We start from the raw sequence: 19609 nt of genomic DNA on the forward strand, positions 1-19609 counted from the left end.
TTTCTTTCTTTCTTTCTTTCTTTCTTTCTTTCTTTCTTCTTTCTTTCTTTCTTTCTTTCTTTCTTTCTTTCTTTCTTTCTTTCTTTCTTTTTTTCAAAACCCGGGATTGAACTCAGGCCCTTGTGCTTGCCAGGCAAGTGCTTATTCTACTGAGCTATCTCCCAAGCCCTTGTAGCTCTTTTCTTAATTTTTATCCTTTCTTTTTCTCCCTAGCCCATAATTTCTGGAGTGTTGTCTGTGGTTGGGAGAGGTGGAGAGAGGCGATTTTACTGCGCAGGGGATTATCGTTATTAGCACAAGCTGCATCCATAATGAGCTCATTCTTGCCACTAAAATCAATCCCATTACCTGATGAAGTTTCCTGGGCTAACTGGACCTTTTTGTCAGGACAGTTTGACCTCTGTGACAACTTACCCACTCCTGTAGGGGTCACAGTTTTTTCTTTCTGTGCAAGACACTGGAAACCAGCACTGGCAGAGGACACTGACATTCTTCGTAGCCCACAGTGCTGAGCAACTGGCTTTGAATAGGATCTCAGTCGTGGTTTTAACCTTCCTCAAGCACAGCTGTGAAATGCGAGCATGGAGCAGGCTTCCACGGTATATAGCTCAGCTGGGCTCTGTTTTCTAGCCTTGTGACTCCCATATCTTCCTTAACCCATGAGCATCAAATTCCCATTTGATTAAATAGCCTGCCTAGCATCATGGTTATGAGTATAAAACAGTAAGTAGATGTGGGCAGGGTAGGTCACTCAGTGATAGAGCGTTTGCCTAGCATTTGGGAGAGCCTGGTTTTGATCTCCAGCAAAAAAGAAAGAGACCGAGAGAGTGTTGCAGGGGTCGCACACAATAGGTGGAAGAACCAGGCTCCCTGAGGGCTGGTCTGCACTCAACCTTCATAGCACAGAGATGGCCTCCATCATTTTCACAGTCATACAAGCTACCTATCACTGAGTCATGGTTTCACACAATCAGTTCCAAAAGTTAAACAGATGAGAACATAAGCAATAGGAACATGGTGTAATAAGCTTGAGTGAGGGTCCTAGCACCACGTAGGATGTTGTGAGCCAAGCTTTCGGGGTCTTCCTGCCTGTTGGGGCCACATAACTGCTGAGTGATATTGTGTAGGAAAATTAATTCCTCCAAGCTTCTGCTTTCTGTTACAAAATGATGCTAGCATCTTCCTCTTGAGGTGGTTTTGGAGGATTAGACGAAACACACACAAAGCTTAGCATTGGATTTTGCAAACATAAAACTTGCAGGCCTCCTGTTTCTTGTTGAACCCAGGTAACAGCACCTGGAAGGAAGGATGACAAGGGCAGAAGCTAAAGGCTCAGTGAAGGATGAAGACTGGATTTCTTCTTCTCCCCACTCTGTTCTTAGGCCTCACAGCTCAACCTCCTGCCCCATAGCATGAGTTGCAAGAGGTGGAGTCTTGGCTTCTTTCTTCCCCGAAGGCCTCTGGGTTCCTGAGCAAATTACTTCTCCCGAAAACATCCCAGGCTTGCCCTTCTGCCAGGCCTCGGGTGAGCACTGCGGAAGCGTGAGCTGTCTGTGGTGAGGCCGACCCTGTGGGCGGATCCCTCGGCTATCTGCCCTCTGCTCAGCAGCTTCCTCTTTGCCGCTGATGGGGCGGGTAGGCTACACCAGACCACGCTGAGCTCCCAGAGCTGCTCTCCCCCCAGGAAAGACTGAAACATGCACATTTACATTCTAATGAGATGTTTCTGGATTCTCCCCCCCCACCCCATAAGTGGGGAGGCTACAAGCACCTCACCTTGCCTGAACTGCTATGGGCACCATCTGGAAGGGGCCCAGGCTAATGTTCTCTAGCTGTCATTTCTGATGGGCACTGACCTAAAAGTCACACAAGGGAACTACTTCGGAGTCACTGTAGCTTCAGTGGGACCCTTGGCCTTCCACTATCTGAGACCTTGTCAGGCTGTCAGGTGTGGGTCTGTCAGCAACATGAGGCCCAGAGCCCTGAGTGCAGTGTGCCTCTGGGAACTGCACGTGGTGGTGCACACTTATAATCCTAGCACTGGGGAAACTGAGACAGGAGGATCACTATGAGGCTAAACTGTGTAGCAAGACCTTGTATCAAATGAATAAAAATAAAACACTCCCCAAATTCTCCTGTGTTTGAAGATGGTTGGGTAATGGGGGATAATTCTGGTCAGTGGACTGATAAATTTATTAGCTGAAGGTGCTGAAGGAGGTGGCCTGGTCACTGGGGTGTGAGCTGGAGGGGTGTTTTTCTGCTCCTCCTTCCTGCTTTAGTTCTGCTTCTGGGCTGTGGTAGGTTGAACACCTTTTCTCTGTCATTCCCCTTTGCCGTCCTGTTTTTGTCTTGGAACCTAAAGAACAGGCACCGAAACTATGAATGAAAGCAAGCCTTTAAATTGCAGGTGCTGGGCAGTGTTTAGGAGAGTGGCTAGCTCAGCTGGAGAGCAGCATTATGTAAGTGAATGAGTGGCTGCTGTGTTCAGATAGAACTTTATTGATAAACACTGAAATATTAATTTCATATAATTTTCACGTATCATGAGATATTCATCCTCTGAATCTTTAAGAAGCCATTAAACAATGTGAGAGTCATTTTTAGCTGGGAGGGGCACGCAGAGAACAGTTGGTCCTAATTTACCCACTGCTGCCATTAAACCACCATTCAGGCACAGGGGGAGCCGGGAACTAGTTGTGATTTTTTTGTTTGCGTGTGGGTCAGGCATGCACCCCTTTGAGAGACACCCCCTTGTAGGATTCCAGAAACAGGCTCCTGCAGCCAGAGCATTGAGTATGCAGCCCAAGCCCATTGCCAAGAGGGAGGGAGCAAAGAAAGATTTGAGCTTGCGTCAGTTGGGAGAAAGCCTGCCATAGCTTGAGAGAAAAGGCAGAAACAAAGGCCTGAGAGAGGCTTTTCATACCCTGCATTAAAGGTAAAATCTAATTTAGATGAAAATGGATGCATAGAAATTAAGTGTGTGCATGTGGGTTTTTGTTAAGTCGTAGATCCCATAACGATAGCTTTACCAAATTTATTCCCTTAGTTTGAAAATAGAGATGCTTTTGGAAATTTGATTTTGTTGTTTTACAAATTGTTTTAGCTTTGTGAACAGTACAAACTCCATTTCTGATCTGCCTCAAACAAAAATAGAGCATTAAAGTGTTTAAGATTCAATCAAAGGCTTGCTGCGAGCGGCACAATATTAAAATAACAAAAATCAATTCAATTTTTATTTTGAACATGATTTGTCACAAATAGCATTCTAATAGATAACGCTGATTATATGGTAGCAAATGTAATTTGTATATACTGAGCGCCGGGCCTTTGTCAGAGTCATCATTAAGGAATTTGACACGTATGCAGGAGAACAATAAATGTCAACTGAAATATATACCAGCTAGATACAAATGGGATGCTGAAATGTGTGGGGCTGGTGCACACTATACTTATAGGTAATAATATGGAGTCTAAAGTAGTTTGGGTTTTCAAACAGGAACTCTTTTTATGTTGTCATTTAAAATATCTCATATTTCTGAAGGTCAGGAATAAATGGGGCTATTAGCATTAAAAGCTAGTAAAAGAGAAAGTAATTTGTTATTCATTTAACATAACATCTTATGAAATAACTTTGTAAAGTATTCATTTTTTCGCCCACGAGGCTGAGAAGATGGGATGGAGATGTCTAATTCTCAGCAGATGACTTTTTGAATCACACTTTTGTTGCATTAACATCTTGATTCTGTACAGACTTTGTGGAATTATGTGTTTGCGGCCGGGCAGGTTGGTGCTGTGCAGTAAGGTTGGGTGCATTGCTGTGGTCTTTGCTGGTCCAGCGAGGTTCTTTCCAGGTTTGCATCAGCAGTGCCATTTGCTACAGGGACGACAGTGTGACACCAAGGACAAGTCAGGAAGTGAAGGTGGTTTGTTGTGATAGACATGAGCTGTCTCTGTCTGTCTCTGTCTCTGTCTCTGTCTCTGTCTTTGTCTCTGTCTGTCTGTCTCTCAGCTCTTTCTGTGTGTCTGAGGAATAGCATAGACATAGGAACACGATGGGGGAGTCCGCCATCAAATGACACCCCGTCGCTTCTCACCTGCGCACAGGTCCTGGACTCCAGAATATACCATGCCTCATCCGTATGGACTCCAGGGCGGCCCTCCCATCTTCCCTACAATCAAACAATCTCTTTCCTTTTCTCTTAAGTTTGGATTAAAAAGTACAAGCTACAAACCACTATAGCTACCAGGAATTTGCAAAGATTATTTTCCGTTGAAATCCTTTTGTAATATATAAATAAAACATTAATGATCATTTAAAGTGTCCTAAATTGTTTTTCTGGCCATGGTTTGAATATTTTGAACTACATATATAGTGAGTAGTAGTATTTTGTGAATGAAAAGACACAAAGTAGGTGTTTCTGTATTCTGGTGGCATCTTCAGAATGCTTTCTTTTCTCCTCAATTGGGTATTTTTGGGCACCACCTATGTTGGTACATATGAGTCCTTGCTAATTATTTTTCTTTGTTAAAGTTATATTTTGAATAATCTCATGGGTGCAAGTGTTATTTTCTTGCTTTTATTTGTATTCTTCTGATTATAAGTGGGATTGAATTTCAAACATTTATAACATAAGTTACCTCACTTATGTTTTGGGTGTGTTTTTCCCCAAAGGTTCCCAGGCTGGAAGCCAGGTCTCCAGCACAGTGGTGTTGAGAGAAGGATTGTTTATCAGGTGGGGTATAGTGGCAGAGGATTGGGCCATTGGGATCCCACCCTCCGGAGGGAATAATGTCCTCCCACAGCAATGAGTCAGTTCTCTCAGGACTGGATTGGTTCCCATGAGATTGGGTGGTTTTCGGGTGAGTTCAGCTTTCTGGTGTTTGCTCCCTCACAGCATGCTTGGGCACCAGGAGGTCCTCGCCAGGCATCAGTACCATACAGTTACGAACTTCCACTCACCAGAATTGTGAGCCAAGTAAGCCTATTTTCTTTGCATATCACTCAGCACTGGGTAGTTTGTTAAAGCAACATAAAACATCATCTATGCAGATTACCCACTCATGCTCTTTGTCCATTTTTCTGTTGTATTATCTTCTTAAATATTCTGAATTCTAGTCCTTTGTTACATCCACTTCAGACACCTTCTCTGCAGTCATGGCTTCTGTGTCTCTCTTACTCTTAAAGAATAACTCCTGCCAGCCAGCCTTTCTTGTCTCACTGAGAGGCCCCTGCATGCATTCTCTGCTTAATCCTCAGCAGCCACCCTGTGTGTGTGTGGGGCTGACTACTCCTGAGCAAGTGCTGAGGTCAGAAGGGTCCAGCCGCCCGCACAGGGAAGCTGTGATTCAAAGCCAGCTCAGCTTGACTACAGAACCTCATTCAGGTCCCCTGCACTCTGTGAGAATTTGTGTAAGCAAAGAAAGTGTCATCACAAACCCTTAGCAGGATACACCTTGATGCTCACTTGTGGTTGTACACTTCCCAGGAGCTTTGAAAATACTGATCTCTTGCCTCAGAAATGGTGACTGGTCTAGGGTATAGCCTGGGCATGGGCTTTTCTTTTGAAGTCCCTCAGTGGTTCTAATATGCAGCCAGGCCTAAGTGCTCCTGTCCTATGTTTTGTAGTTTTGTTGAATCTAGAAGGTCTAGCAGGTCTCAGGCAAGGAAGGCCTATTTCATTGCACCAGGCTAATACTTTAAATCTATAGTAGGCTTCAAGATATGAGCTAGAAGATAGCAAATACAAAAGTGGGAAAAGAAAACCTGAAAATATTGAGCTTTAGTGCTTTTTCTTTGTTATATACTGGAGGCCTCCCCCAAAGAGGAAATACAGAGCCACTAATCTTCATGAATCACCTCCAATTCTCAAGTTCCTGCCACCCTCAGCATCCTCCACATCTGAGCTGGGGCTCCGGCTTGCCAGGGATGTGTCATGGGTGCTGTGAGTGTTGGCTGTGCTGCCCTAGGGGTCGCCCTCTCACGCCCTATTTCCTCCCAGGCTGAGGGACAAATTGATGAGAATATTGCATAGGAAGAATATTCTAATTCTATGAATATGAAAGGACTCTACAAAGTAAATATAATATTTAAAAGATGCCTGAAAATTGGCAGAGAATGTGGACAACTCACAGAGAAAGTCATCAAACACAGAAAAGATGTTCATCCCTCACCCATAATAATATAAATACAGGTGCTGTATGCTCTGATTTGTGTCTAGTTTCCCCCAAAGCCTCATGCAGTCATCATAAGTGGGGCTTTTTCAGAGGCGGCTGGATCTAGAGTTTGTGATGATGGGATTGACTACGGTGCCAGACTAGATTCAAGGACACTAGGGATAAGGGTGTAAGTGCTGCCTGCTCTGAGAAGCCTGAATAAAAGGGTCAGAAAGATGCTCTTCAGGCCCTTTCTTGCTTGTTTTGCAGCCTTCTGCCCACCATGAGCCATTTCTCCTCTGCTAGACCCTCTGCCATGTGCCTTCCTGACTCGGAGCCAGGTGGTTATAGACTGAAACCTCCACAAACTGTGAGCAAATAAGCTTTTCCTTTTTAACTTTGGGGCCAGGTATTTTGTCTCAGCAACGAGAAAAGAAACTAAGATGCTATGTGAGGGGACGCACTTGACCTATCAATTGGCCAAAGGTTTTACAACATACCATGTTAGAGTGAGTCATATGAAATCATCATGGCCTCTGCCCACAGAATTTGCCATTTCACATAGTTTGACCCACTGTATTGTTTTCTGGGGTGTAAATTAATACAATGGCCACCAGCATAATTTAGCAATATTGATAAAAGTAAATATGTTCTAAACATTTATAGGACAAATATGTATAATGTAGAAAATATCATGAAAGGATATAAGAATTGCATAAATATCTATAGTAGGAAAATTCTGGAAGCCATCCACATGGTCCTCATGGGTTCCAACATCTGTACCATGTATATAATTCAGTGGAATCTAAGAAGCCCTATGAAGAATAAAGAGGCTGTTTGGGTGCTGTTAGAGAATATAGTCAGTTTATTGTTAATGAGAAAAGCAAGCTGCATAGACATACTTCTAATATTCTACCATTTATACTTGGACAAAAATTGCGCCTGGGTTGAGGTGTGTGAGATAGACATATACAGATGTATATGCAGACTATTTCTGGAAAGAAAAACCAACCTAAGTTGTCACTAGGAAGAAGAAGTAAGACAATTGAAAGGCATGGGTAGATGGAGACTTCCTTTGTATAAGAATATCTTCTTGCATTATTTGAATTTTCTCCTATGTATTAGCTTTGTAAAGAACCGACCTCTTCCTCTATGCTGCAGGTGGATTTCAGCATAAATCAAGCAGCCTGGAGTTACACATGTCACTGTCAAGCTGTCTGCCTCCTGCCCATAGGACATTAAAACTTAGGCTGGCAACTGTGGGAGCAACAATGTTCTCTTCAAAGCCGGTAAAACTTTATTGTCTAAGGGTGAGTCAAATGGTGGAGATGGGTGGGTGGAAAATTCGAGGCGTGAGTGGAAGCCAATCCGGTTCAACCTCACTAATCATGGCTTCCCAAGTGTGACTCTAGGACATGGAGAAGGCTGACCTAACACCTCAGCTCAGAACAAGTTCATTCAGGAGTTTATTATAAAGAGATGGATGCTGCACTGTGCCTTTAACAGGGGGAAAGAGACTGCAAGACATCTTCTTGCACGGTGTCGCTGCTGCAAAAGTTATACTCGGTCCCATATTCACCACTCTGCATCCTAGTTGTTTTTAAGAGATCCTTTCTTACCTTTTCTCTAGCTGAACCAGCATCTTCAAGATCTGAAACTTTGTCTTCACTTTCACTTAAACGGTTTTGCAAGCTTGTGATTAAAATTTTAAGTTCCTCTATATCTCTTTGACTCTGCTTCATGCAATCTATTTCTTTCCTGTATTGCTCATTCAAAGAATCCATCATTTTTCTAATCTCCTCTATTTTTTTATCAATGTCTTCTTTAGAAGCAGTTATTAAGGGGCCTGGGGAGATGGCTCAGTGGAATAAGCGCTTCCCTGGCAAGCGCAAGGGCCTGAGTTCGATCCCCGGTTCCGAAAAAAAAAAAGAAGCAGTTTTTAATTCTTTTACTGCAGTGTTTTCTTCAGATTGGGTTTCCTCTCTCTGTTTCTGTAGTTGATTCTTTACTTCAGATGCTATGAGTTCAGAGAATTCTTTTCTTATTTCAGAAAAGAATTGCGCTCTGAGTTCCTCTATAACTTTCTGCTGTTGCTTATTTACTACTGACGCTATTAATTCATACATTTCAGGTGAGCTAGTGTCGTCTGCACTTGTTCTGGGTGGGCACTCGGTTTCCTCCCTATGTTTCTGCATTTGATTCTTTACTGCAGATGCTATTAATTTAGGGATTTCTTTTTTCATTTCCAATCTGAGTTCCTCTATACCTTTTTTCAGTTGTTTCTTTATTTCAGAAGCTGTTGATTCATTGATTTCAGCTTGTGTGGTTCCCAATTTGTTCTGTGTTCATGTCCTCTTCACTTCTTCTGGGTGTGCTTGGGGTCTAAGATTTCATTTTACTCCTTCTCATTGTCATTTTGTGTAACACCGTCTTCTGACCTTTGTTGTACAGCTTTGGTGCAGCTAGAACCTTAGCACCTACTGAAATTCAGGTGCAGATCTACAAAGTTTGGATTTATCCTGCTGTGCCTGGCTTGGGTCTGGCTGCTGTGCTCAGCTCCTTCCTGCTGCTGCCCTTGGGCATGATCCTGTTGTGCCCCTCTGGCAAGATGTTCTGCTCCTGGACTAGCTTGGTGATTCTTTCCCCTACTCTCTCTGCAGGGATTGCAGCTGCAGGGTTTCACCCCAGGCCTGTATGCCAGGCCTGAGCTGAGTCCGGAGGGGACAAGGTGGAGTAGAAGGGAGAGGAATCTCTCCCACACACTCACCGGGCCTGGGCTAGGACTGGATCTGGGGGTCACTAGAACGCGGCAGAAATTCTCACGCTGCAGGCGAGTGGGGGGGTGCTGTGGAGTGGTGGGAGATCCCAAGGCGGTGGGAGAGGGTCCCACTCATACTGTGCTTGGGCTCAGACTGGCAGGTCCCTCCACTGCAGGGTAGCAAGAAGCTCTCCCACACACTTACCAGGCCTAGGCTAGGACTGGATCTCTCTTAGGATGTTTTTAATTTGCATTTTTCTACAGTCTAGTAAGGTTGAACATCATTTCATGTATTTATTTTCTTTTCACTTGTTTTCTTGGTGAAGTATTTGTTCAAAGTTTTTGCCCATATTTTGCTGTCTTTCTTTCTTTCTTTCTTTCTTTCTTTCTTTCTTTCTTTCTTTCTTTTTGTAGCCTGCTCAGCCTGCCCTGAGGGCAGGGCTGGCACCAGGGATTGAAACGCAGTCCCTGCACACTGGCCTAAGCTTGTATAAGCAGGCACATTAGACCACTCAGCTATCTCACCAGCCCTGTTGTCTTTATTTCTGAGTTTTTCTTTAGATTATAAAACAAAACAGGGAGATTAAAAATGAGATTAATATAAATGATTTTGAGAAATTTGCACAATCTATTCCTGAAATGATTATATATCCAAATTTCAAAACAAATTTCACTCCATGATATCCTCTTTGTAGAAAATTAATTCATTAGGTCATAGATCTAAATTACATTACCTAAAATTCTAAAAGGAAAAAGTAGAAGAAAATTACCTTGAATTTGGCATATTTGTTAGATACCACACCCAAACTGAGCCATAAAAAATGGGTTTCCAACCCTTTATATTTAAAAAAAAAATACTGCAGTGCTTAACCCTGAGCATATGTCATTCTGCATGTCTGCAATTATATCTAAAGGGTGAATTGTGAAAATTCCAAACAAGTTCAGATAATCCTAAATGACAACAACCCTGATATTTTTCTCCCAGATAAAATCTAGGCATTAAAACATATCCTAAATTTTAGTTACATGCAGTGCACTGTGTTTTAACAATCAGTTGAGCAGGTAGTATGGACTCACAACATTCATGGAAGCTGGCATGTGTGAATACAGGAAAAGCAGACTATCCACAGGCAGGGACCAACATTCTTCTTGAGAAATAATACTTAGTCACCACAACTCAGAGAAAATAAACAAAATGACCCCAATTCTAGACCACAATAAATAAATTCTGAAAAACTCAAAGCATGTAACCACACCATATCTCAGTTTTAACAAAAGTCTCAAACCATTTATGATGGAGAACCTTAGAATTAAAATTGAGGAACGCTGTGTTCCACCATTACCATCAAGGTATACTGGTTTTGAAATGTGTGCTTAGGTATCTGATTTTCACCTTGTATAAATATTGGAATCACCTGAAGAATTTTAAAGGCACTCATGCCTGGATAAAATACATATTCTGACATATTTGACCTGTGGAGCAATCTGGGAATTGAGATTTTTAAATCTGCCCTGTAGGTTATAATGTGCACTCAACATTGAGGACCAGTGGCCCAAATGTAAAGGAAGGGAATCTGTTATGGGGTTTTTGTCCCCCTGACCAAAATTAGTATGCTGAAATCCTAACTGCTGGTATTACAAAATGTGATCTTATTTGTAAACAATAGTGTTGCAGATAATTAGGATGAGGTAACACTGAAGTAATCCTATATAACTGGTAAACTTTGGTCAAAGATATGCAGACAGGGAGAATGTCATATAAAGATTGGAAATGCCACAAGTCAAATGGCGACTAGAAGCTATGAAAGAAGCGTAGAACTGTCTCTCTGTAGAGCTTTCATAGGGAGCATGGGCCTGATAATAACCTGATCTTGAACTTCTAACCTCCAGAACTGTGAGGTGAAAAATTTCGGTTGTTTAGGCTACCCTGCTTGTGTTGCTATTGTATCGCAGCCCTAGAAAATGATTACATATAATCACTTGTGGTGGCCTCGTTCCTCACAACCATGTTAAATTAACTTGTTTGTATGACTAAATAAATGCCAAGAATAGAGTCACAAGAAGTACTCAACCTGAAAACATTCTGTTACATGTCTACGCAAGAATCACAGGATTCTATTTCTGGTAAATTGTCCCCTTCAGGAAGGCTGGAACTTCCTGGTTTGGCCACCATCTATGCACAGTATTGACTATCCTTTAAGTTTTCGATAAATGCTTACTGGCTACCTTCCATAGCCATGCCACATCAATTGTGAAAGACTGAAAACCCCCAACTCAGCACAGGAAGCCATATGAGAATGATTCAAGGCCCAAGCTGCTGTCAAGTAGAAGTCTAAATAGAGCCACAGCAAAATAATGGCCATATATTCTCCCACCATTTGGTGTTATTTTAAGTCATTTTTGAAGACATTTTATCATTGTCTTACAAAACTTTCAGGTGGAGCCAGGCTGATGGAATTCAGCTGAAACTATAATGAATTAAGACCACTGTTGATTTGTTTATGGCAAGTCAAATAATACAATTTTATAGCCATTTATACATACCTTCCAGAATCTATTCTTTTATGTGATTTAATAATAAACTTAAATTCTTTTAAAGACTATTTCAGTCACATTTTAAATGACATCTGGCTGGCAGTCCTGTCTGGAGGCTGCATCCTCCAGATTCCCATGAAAATATCTATGGAGACACAAACACACACACACACACACACACACACACACACACACACACACACAAACACACCATAGAAATCTAAAGTTGGCAGAACCTTTACTGTTGCAGCTAAGTACAAAACAGATGGATTGTGGGGGGGAAAGAAGTAAAGCAAATGGTGCACTATTCATACTTTTCTCATAAAATGGAACAGTCTTACCTTCCAGAAAGATCAAAATAGACTCTTATCCCTTTCCCCATAGTCTGATCCCCTCTGTCCAGGATGTAATACTGTCTGTGATTAACTTGGCTAGGGAATGTGAGTTGAAAATACTTTCCAGGCTTCTCTACAGATCAGGGACCCAATACAAAGATTGGCAACGTTAGACGTGTTCACACTAGTTATATTTTCTGGTGGGTTTATGGTTCCAAACCACTCATTGTGAACCACACTCAAGCCAAGGCTCTATTTATTGCCTGGCTCCTTGCCCCTATGTACTAACATGGAGAAGCTATGATTACATATGTGCCCCATGGGTACCCATGTCAAGTAGGACCATGTATCCAACAACAATGGGAAAATCTGAACATTCCCCTATCCTACTTATATAGTTACTCTAGGAAATGTCACTACATTCTCATAGGGAATGACTAAGGGGAATTACTACTGTATTCATATAGCATAATGTGGTAAAATCATAGAAAACCAGTCCTCAGTCAATTTGTTCTGGGTCTATGAACTACTTTGGATCTTAAAATTTAAAAAAATCATAAGATGTGATTTTTCCATTCAGTTACTGATATCAGCCTGTGATCATTCATTCCTTTTCTTTATTTATTACAGGCTATCCAGGGTCTCACTAAACAGATCAAACTTGTAGTGATCCTCCTGTTTTCAATCTCCCAAGCACTGGGATTATAGGCCTGTGCCACCATACCCAGCCTCAGTCACAGTCTCAGTGCACCCCAAGGGTAGGGCCAGCAAGGCATGCCGAGGATCAAACTCTGATCCTTGCACCTGCCTAAGCAGGCACTTCAATCTGCTGAGCTGTCTGGTTGGCCCAATCATCCATTCTTAATCTCTCTTGGTTATATAAGGTAATCAGCATCCAGGTTGTGCATCTCTATTGCACAGATAGGCACCATGTTTTCTTAACCATCACCATAGATTCTTCCAAGTCAAGATCCTCTGGTTTCTGCACTCTGAACTTGCTGCTCATTGTGGTCCTAATGCTCATTATACTTCTAGTGGTCAAGCATTGCCATTTCGTCTCTGCTGTTCTGGGATCCCAATATCCCCATTGCTAGTGTTGAGCTAGATCTATAATAGCAGTTTTACTATCTTCTAGGGCCTAGAGAACAAGCAATATTAAATTTTGCAACGTGATGCATACTCCTTCACCACTGCATTCTTTATTGCAGTGGTAAATAAGTTTCTCCCAAGGAACATAGTCAATCAGTTAGCTTTTCTTCTCTTACACAATAAATTTTAGAATGCCCCATTATGGAGCATTTTTACCCCTTCATCTGCAGTCTGTCTTGGCAATCCTGGAATCTCTATTCTATATAATACAGACCACCAGTTTTCCCTAAATATTCAAGAGCTAGTTCAGGAACACATAAAAAAAATCTTTCCAGGAGCTACATCAGGTTGTCAAAAGAAATGTCACATGAAAAGTGCTCCAATATTGATGTGGGAAGAATTCTGAGATGGATATGACATTCCTGGCCCCTAATATGCCTCTCCTGTAAAATCCCTACACTGGATTGAAGGCGGATGTGAATATAATGGGATCTTGCTCCCATGATTAAGTTATGTTACATGAGAAAGCTGAAGAACCTATCCAGATGTAATTAAGAGAGTCTCCTTAATGCAGCCAAGGAATTCCTGTATCTCTCACACTTTACTTTAAATTGATCATTAATAGTACATAAGTTTGTCATGTTCTCTTTTCAGTGCATCAGAGGTGCTTAGCCAATTCACAGCTTTTGTAGTTTTTTATTTTTCTCTATCCTGCAAGTTCCAGATACATTACACAAATAAGATTAACTCCTCAACCTGTGTACTATCTCAACTCATTTATAGTTAAAGGCTTAGCAAGTACATTACTTCAACATGCCAGGAACTGCCAATACACAACCTTCCACAAATGATGGATCCTCATTACCACTGAGAGAGGTGGTAATGAGATCACCAATAGTGATCACCAATAATGGATCACCAATAGTGATCCCATGCAAGAATCCCATTTGCTTTTTCTTTTTGGTACTGGGAATCACATTCAGGACCTTGTGTTTGCTAGGCAGGTGCTGTGCCACTGAGCTATAACCCCAGCCCAAGAATCCCATATTTAGAGTGTATTTCTAACAGCACTTTTTGGACCAACTTTCTTAGGTTGATGTTTCTAGAAATAAAAACAGTGACAAAAACCATTGTTCACTAAATTGACTGATAAAGTACTCTCAAGAGAAAGAAAGTGAGAGAAACAGGCTAGGATGGAGGAAAAACAACTACACAAGGATATAATCTGAGTTGGAAACATGATCCACAGGGTGCTTCCTACCATAAGGAGCACCAATAGTAAGTCCTACCTTGACGGGGGGCAGCTCTTTGTACTCATGTGTCAGTGAGTCACTGACTGTGGGCTGCCCTCAACAGGAGATGAGAATAATGTTCCTCCATAGAAAGGTTGCTCTCACTTAGTTCAATTTACCTCCGAAAGTAGCAAATAGGAGCTGTTATCAATAACACTCCTTGCAGCTAGGAAATGGGCTTATCCCTTGGCAAAGGGAATCTGTTCTACAACCCTTCCATGATCACAGCTTTGAACATCCTAGTCTGACAACCAACCACTTGGGTGATTTTCTCTCCATCGGCCCCTCACCCCCAAGCATCTCAAAATGACGTTATTCCCCCATAGCTACGCTGATCCTCTTGTTCTTCTTCGCACCTTCACAAAGTCCTACATTGTCACATCTCCAAGGCTTTTAATTACTGCTCCCTTTGCATGATTGGCTTCCTCACATTACCTTCCCAGGAAAGCCCCTCCTGGCCATCCACTTTAATGAACCACCCACAGCATGCCCCATCTCATTTTCTCTGTTGTACTTCATAATATATATATATATATATTCATTATAGCCATTTAGCTATTATCAGACCTCTACTTCTCACCACTAGTGTCATCTCTATTAGGGTAAGAACTCATTCTGCCTTGTTGGTGCTATATATCTTAGAGCAATACTTGCTGTTACAGACACTTAGCAAATGTCCTTTGTTACTCAAAAATTTGAAGGAGTATTTCTCAAATGTAAGCCTATATCAGAGTCACTGGGAGGACTTGTTCAATCATAGATCGCTGAGTTTCTGATTCAGTAAATCTTGGATGATGCACTAAAATTGCATTTCTAACAAGCTTTTGGGAGATGTCCAAGGACCAAACTGAAAACTACTAGTTTAAGGTATGTGGATGAAATGCATAATACATAATGATCAAAGAATGACTACAAATTTCTCATAACTTATACAGTTCCCCCCTGGGAATAATTAGTGAACGCATTTTTCCATAATATTTTTAGGAAGATCATAAATATATTTTAAAGGGGCTTTAAATTATTTACATATGGTTTAGAGTAATTGGATCAAAAGATAAATGATTTTAAAATCTTCATTCCAAGTTATGTGATAGCATATTTTAAAAACCACTAAATCATTTACAAAGTTTCTAAATAATATGAAAAATGCTTATGTTTCAGTGTTGAATGGAAAAAGAAAAAATTAAATATCGACCAAATTTAAGACCAAATATATAAAATAAGCAGAGAAAAATACTCAAATGACATCTGCAGTAACTTTAATTTTCTCTTTAGAGTAATTGAATTATTGTAAGATGTTCTGTTTTCCTTTTTTGTGACCTTCCAAATTTCCTACAGTAAGCCTGTACCACTTTAATAACCAGAAAACTATAAATATTCTTTTATATTCAAAGTTAAGATTTATCTTTCTAGGAAGACAGGACAGAGGCAAATTCTGAAATCAAGAAGATAGACACAAAACTAACAGCAAAATGAAAGTAACAAATGTTGTTAGTCCCAAACTGTTAAAATTAAGATATTTATAACTCTCCAAAAGACTCGTACTAACAACTCATATTTAGTTTTCTTAAGTGAATTAACATTAAATAACAATTCATCCCACCCCAAAGCAATTTTAAAGCTTTTAATTCACTACTATTTTCACAAATCCAAAACATAAAATTTACAGATAGAGTTGTTAAAAATAACACTCAAGCACCTTAATTAGGATCACATTTTCAGAGTTCCCTTGTTGATTTTCCATTCAGGACTTTGTGAAAATATTTTTAGGTATGTGCAAAATGAAAGGAACTAGAAGGCTAATTAGCATGAAATTCCAGTTTTTCTCTAGGCTGAATATGAGGTGACTTTTTTTAAAGCAACTCTAAAGAGGGTCACCCAGTGTTACACAGGCTGTCTTTCTGGAATTATTTTGTTTCAGAAAAATGTTTTATAAAATAATCATAAAGGGTAGTATGTAGGGGAAAATGTCCTTGTTTTCAAAAAGTAAAATGAGCAAAATAGTTTCAATTTGTTTGGGAACCAAATGCATTAAAATTATATTTGTATTTTTTCAGAGATGCCCGTTCCACTGCAATTAGAGAAGATGTATTTGGAGAAGTCTTTAAAGGACCTTTTCATAATTGAAAACAGTCTAAAGATTGCAGGTACTTGAATTCACCAAAATAACTCAATATAGTCCAATACTCCATAATAGTAGTGGGTCATTGACAGAACTGGCATTTGTCAGAAGTTGTTGACTTGAGCCTCTTACAGCTCAGCATATTAATATGGCATTACTTTTATACCTCCTGGTTATACTTTTGTGCTGGATAGTTAAGACCAAGTTAAAGCAAGACCTATATAACTAAAAATGTAACTTTTGTATCTGACAAGGTCAGTCAAATCCCCTCAGGATTGAACCTGAAATTTTGCACCTCATTTTGTATATCATTTGTCAGTGTCAGCCATGTGGATGAGTCATGGCCGTTGCTTGATCAATTTGCTCTCTGTGAAAGCCTGAGAGAAATTTTTCTCTCTAGGTGACTCTCCCTAGGCACACTATACATTGTTGACACCCATATCTGAAAAAACAAAACAGAAGGGGGGAATATATTGGGAGCCACAAAGCTAGGAAATCAATCAAATACATGTAGGTGGGACTTGACCCAGTGCCTAAAGCAAACAAGCTACCTTATTCCTGAGAACATCCTAACTGGTTAGGGTTTGCTATCAGTTGCAAAGAAACCTAGTACCATATGTTACTAACTTCACAAAAGTGTAAATAAAAGACAGTTTTGTTGTGAAAAAAGGAGGGAAGGAAAATAAATAAATATATATGCATAAAAAAGAGAGGTAGGCTAGATATATAGCAATTCTCTCTTAGTTTGCTGAGAATAAAAGTTTGTATTAATATTGTTTAGACAAGATATCATGTCTGCATCTTGTCCTATGAATAAATACTATGAAGACAACAATATGTAATGTATTAATTATTATAAACATCCTACTAACCTGTTTTGAAACTATTTCATCACTATTTTTTTCTCATTAAAATGAATAAAAATTATAAAGGAGATTATATTTGTGTAAGTTTGACATTATAATTAGGTAAATATCCTGTACAACAAATTAAATTTAACAATTCCTAAAACACTTAAAAGCAAAATGACACAAAGGCACATAGCTGCTGATCCAATTGGTGCCTAAGTGGACAAAGACAAATCATTCCAGTGACTTTAAAACACAAAAATTTAATTCTATATCCCTTGTGAGATGTAGCTTGTTGTGTTTTGCATCTGGAATGTCTCCCAGAAGTCTCATGTACTCAGACAGGGGGCTTTTGGAAGATGAGTGAATGACCAAGACACTGCACTCATTGTGGACTAGTCCATTAATGAGTCTATAGCTGAATGTGCAGTCAGAAGGTGGGGGATGGTCTGAGGATGTGGGTCACTGAGGGTGTGACCTCCAAGGGTACATCCTCACTCCTGAGCTTGTCTTCTCTCCCATCCCTGGCTACCATGAGCTGAGTAGTTTTCCTCTATCTAGCTCCTCTACCATGTTTCTTCTTCTTTGGATGGGCTGACTCCTCTGAAACTCTGAGCCAAAATAAATCTTACTTTTTCTTTGAGTTGTCTCCCATGCATGTACCCTGTCTCAGCAATGAAAAGGTGAATAATAAATAGCCTAGTGACAAAAAATCCCAGTTAAATATGAACCTCAAATAAACAAAAATTTATTTTTAGTATAAACATGTCACACATTGTATCCAACATTTATCTGTATTTCCAGTCTTATGGCAGTTGGTTTTTTAAAGAGAATAAAATATAATATAAAAACATTAGAAATGATACAGAATTTCACTAAACAAAATAATAGAAATTCAACAATGGTTGTTATATGGCATATTATTATCATCAAATTAGTTGTTCAGATTACCATATATAATCATGCAAAACTGGTCAAAAAGTTATGAAAAATTTAAAAAGAGAGAAAAAATTAAGCACTGACTTCTCTTTTTAATACACCAGTAGAAGTCAGCAGTACAATTACCCAAGCTATCCTATGTATATACATATATATTTCTTTTTCCCATGCTTCTTTCTTTTGTCCTTTCCCTCATCCCAGTTATTCATTCCCTTTGTTTTTTATTTATTTTATTTTTTATTTTAATGAGAATAAAGATAAAATAGCGATGAAACAGTTTCAAAACAGGTTAGTCTGACAGTTACAATAATTAATGCATTGCATATTGTTGTCTTCCTAGTAGTTATTAATAGGACAAGATGCAGACATTGATGTCTTGTCTAAACAGTATTAGTACAAATCTTTCCTCTCAATGAACTAAGAGAAAGTAGCTGCATATATATCCCACCATATATATCACACATACATAAACCAGTCTTTTATCTATATCCTCCTTTTTTGGGCTGTTTTGTCAGAGATGGGTGTTGCATTGCTGTAAGAGAAGCTGTATTTGGAAAAGTCTTTAAAGGACCTTTACAAACTTGATGCCAGACCAAAGATTGTAGGTACTTGAATTCAACAAAATAACCCAATATAGTCCAGCAATGGCCGTGACTCATCCACATGGCTGACACTGACATAGGATCTACAATCTGAGGTACAGGATCTCAGGATAAATCCTGAGGGGATTTCACTGACCTTATCAGACCCAAAAGCTACAACTCTTGTTGCATAGGTCTTGCTTCATCTTGATCTTAACCATCCAACAGAAAAGTATAAAAACGAAGTATAAGAAGTAAGCCGTGCTGTTATGTTGAGCTGTAGGGGACTCAGGTCGAAAATTTCTGACATTGCCAATCAAGCAGAAGACCCAATACTATTATGTACTACTGGTCTCTTTTAGAACATTTTGCTGAGTTAACACACCCATAATATTCAAATAACGGAACTAATCAAGAAAAGGGGATCCAGATGAATGTCCATTTTGTATCTGTGTATTCAAAATGTTTAGGATAGATATATAGTTACATTCGCTTAATGAATAGAGGGATTTGCTGTAATAGTGCTTAAAAATAGGATATCATCTCTGCATCTTGTACAACAAATAACCACTAGGAAGAGAGTATGCAATGTGTTAACTATTGGAACTGTCCTATCAATTTGACTTGAAACTGTCTCACTGCTATTTGTTTCTCAATAAAATTATGGAAAAAATATATATATATAGTCCAGTAGTCCATAATAGTAGTGAGTTATCAGCACAACTGGCAATTTTCCGAAGTTGTCGACCTGAGCCTTTTACAGCTCAGCATATTAATAATAGCTTTACTTTTATGCCTCGTGGAGAGCAAAAATTGCATTTTGAGTTACATTATGTCTTTCTTTAACTTGGTCTTAACCATCCAGCAGTAAAATGCTCATTCCCTTTGAACAACTTCTTTCCCTTTCACAGTATTTATTGTACTTTTGAGATTTTATATACTCTTGCAAGATCTTAC

The sequence above is a fragment of the Octodon degus genome, unplaced genomic scaffold (genome assembly GCF_000260255.1).
Source record: "Octodon degus isolate 3935 unplaced genomic scaffold, OctDeg1.0 scaffold00010, whole genome shotgun sequence".
Lineage (NCBI taxonomy): Eukaryota > Metazoa > Chordata > Mammalia > Rodentia > Octodontidae > Octodon > Octodon degus.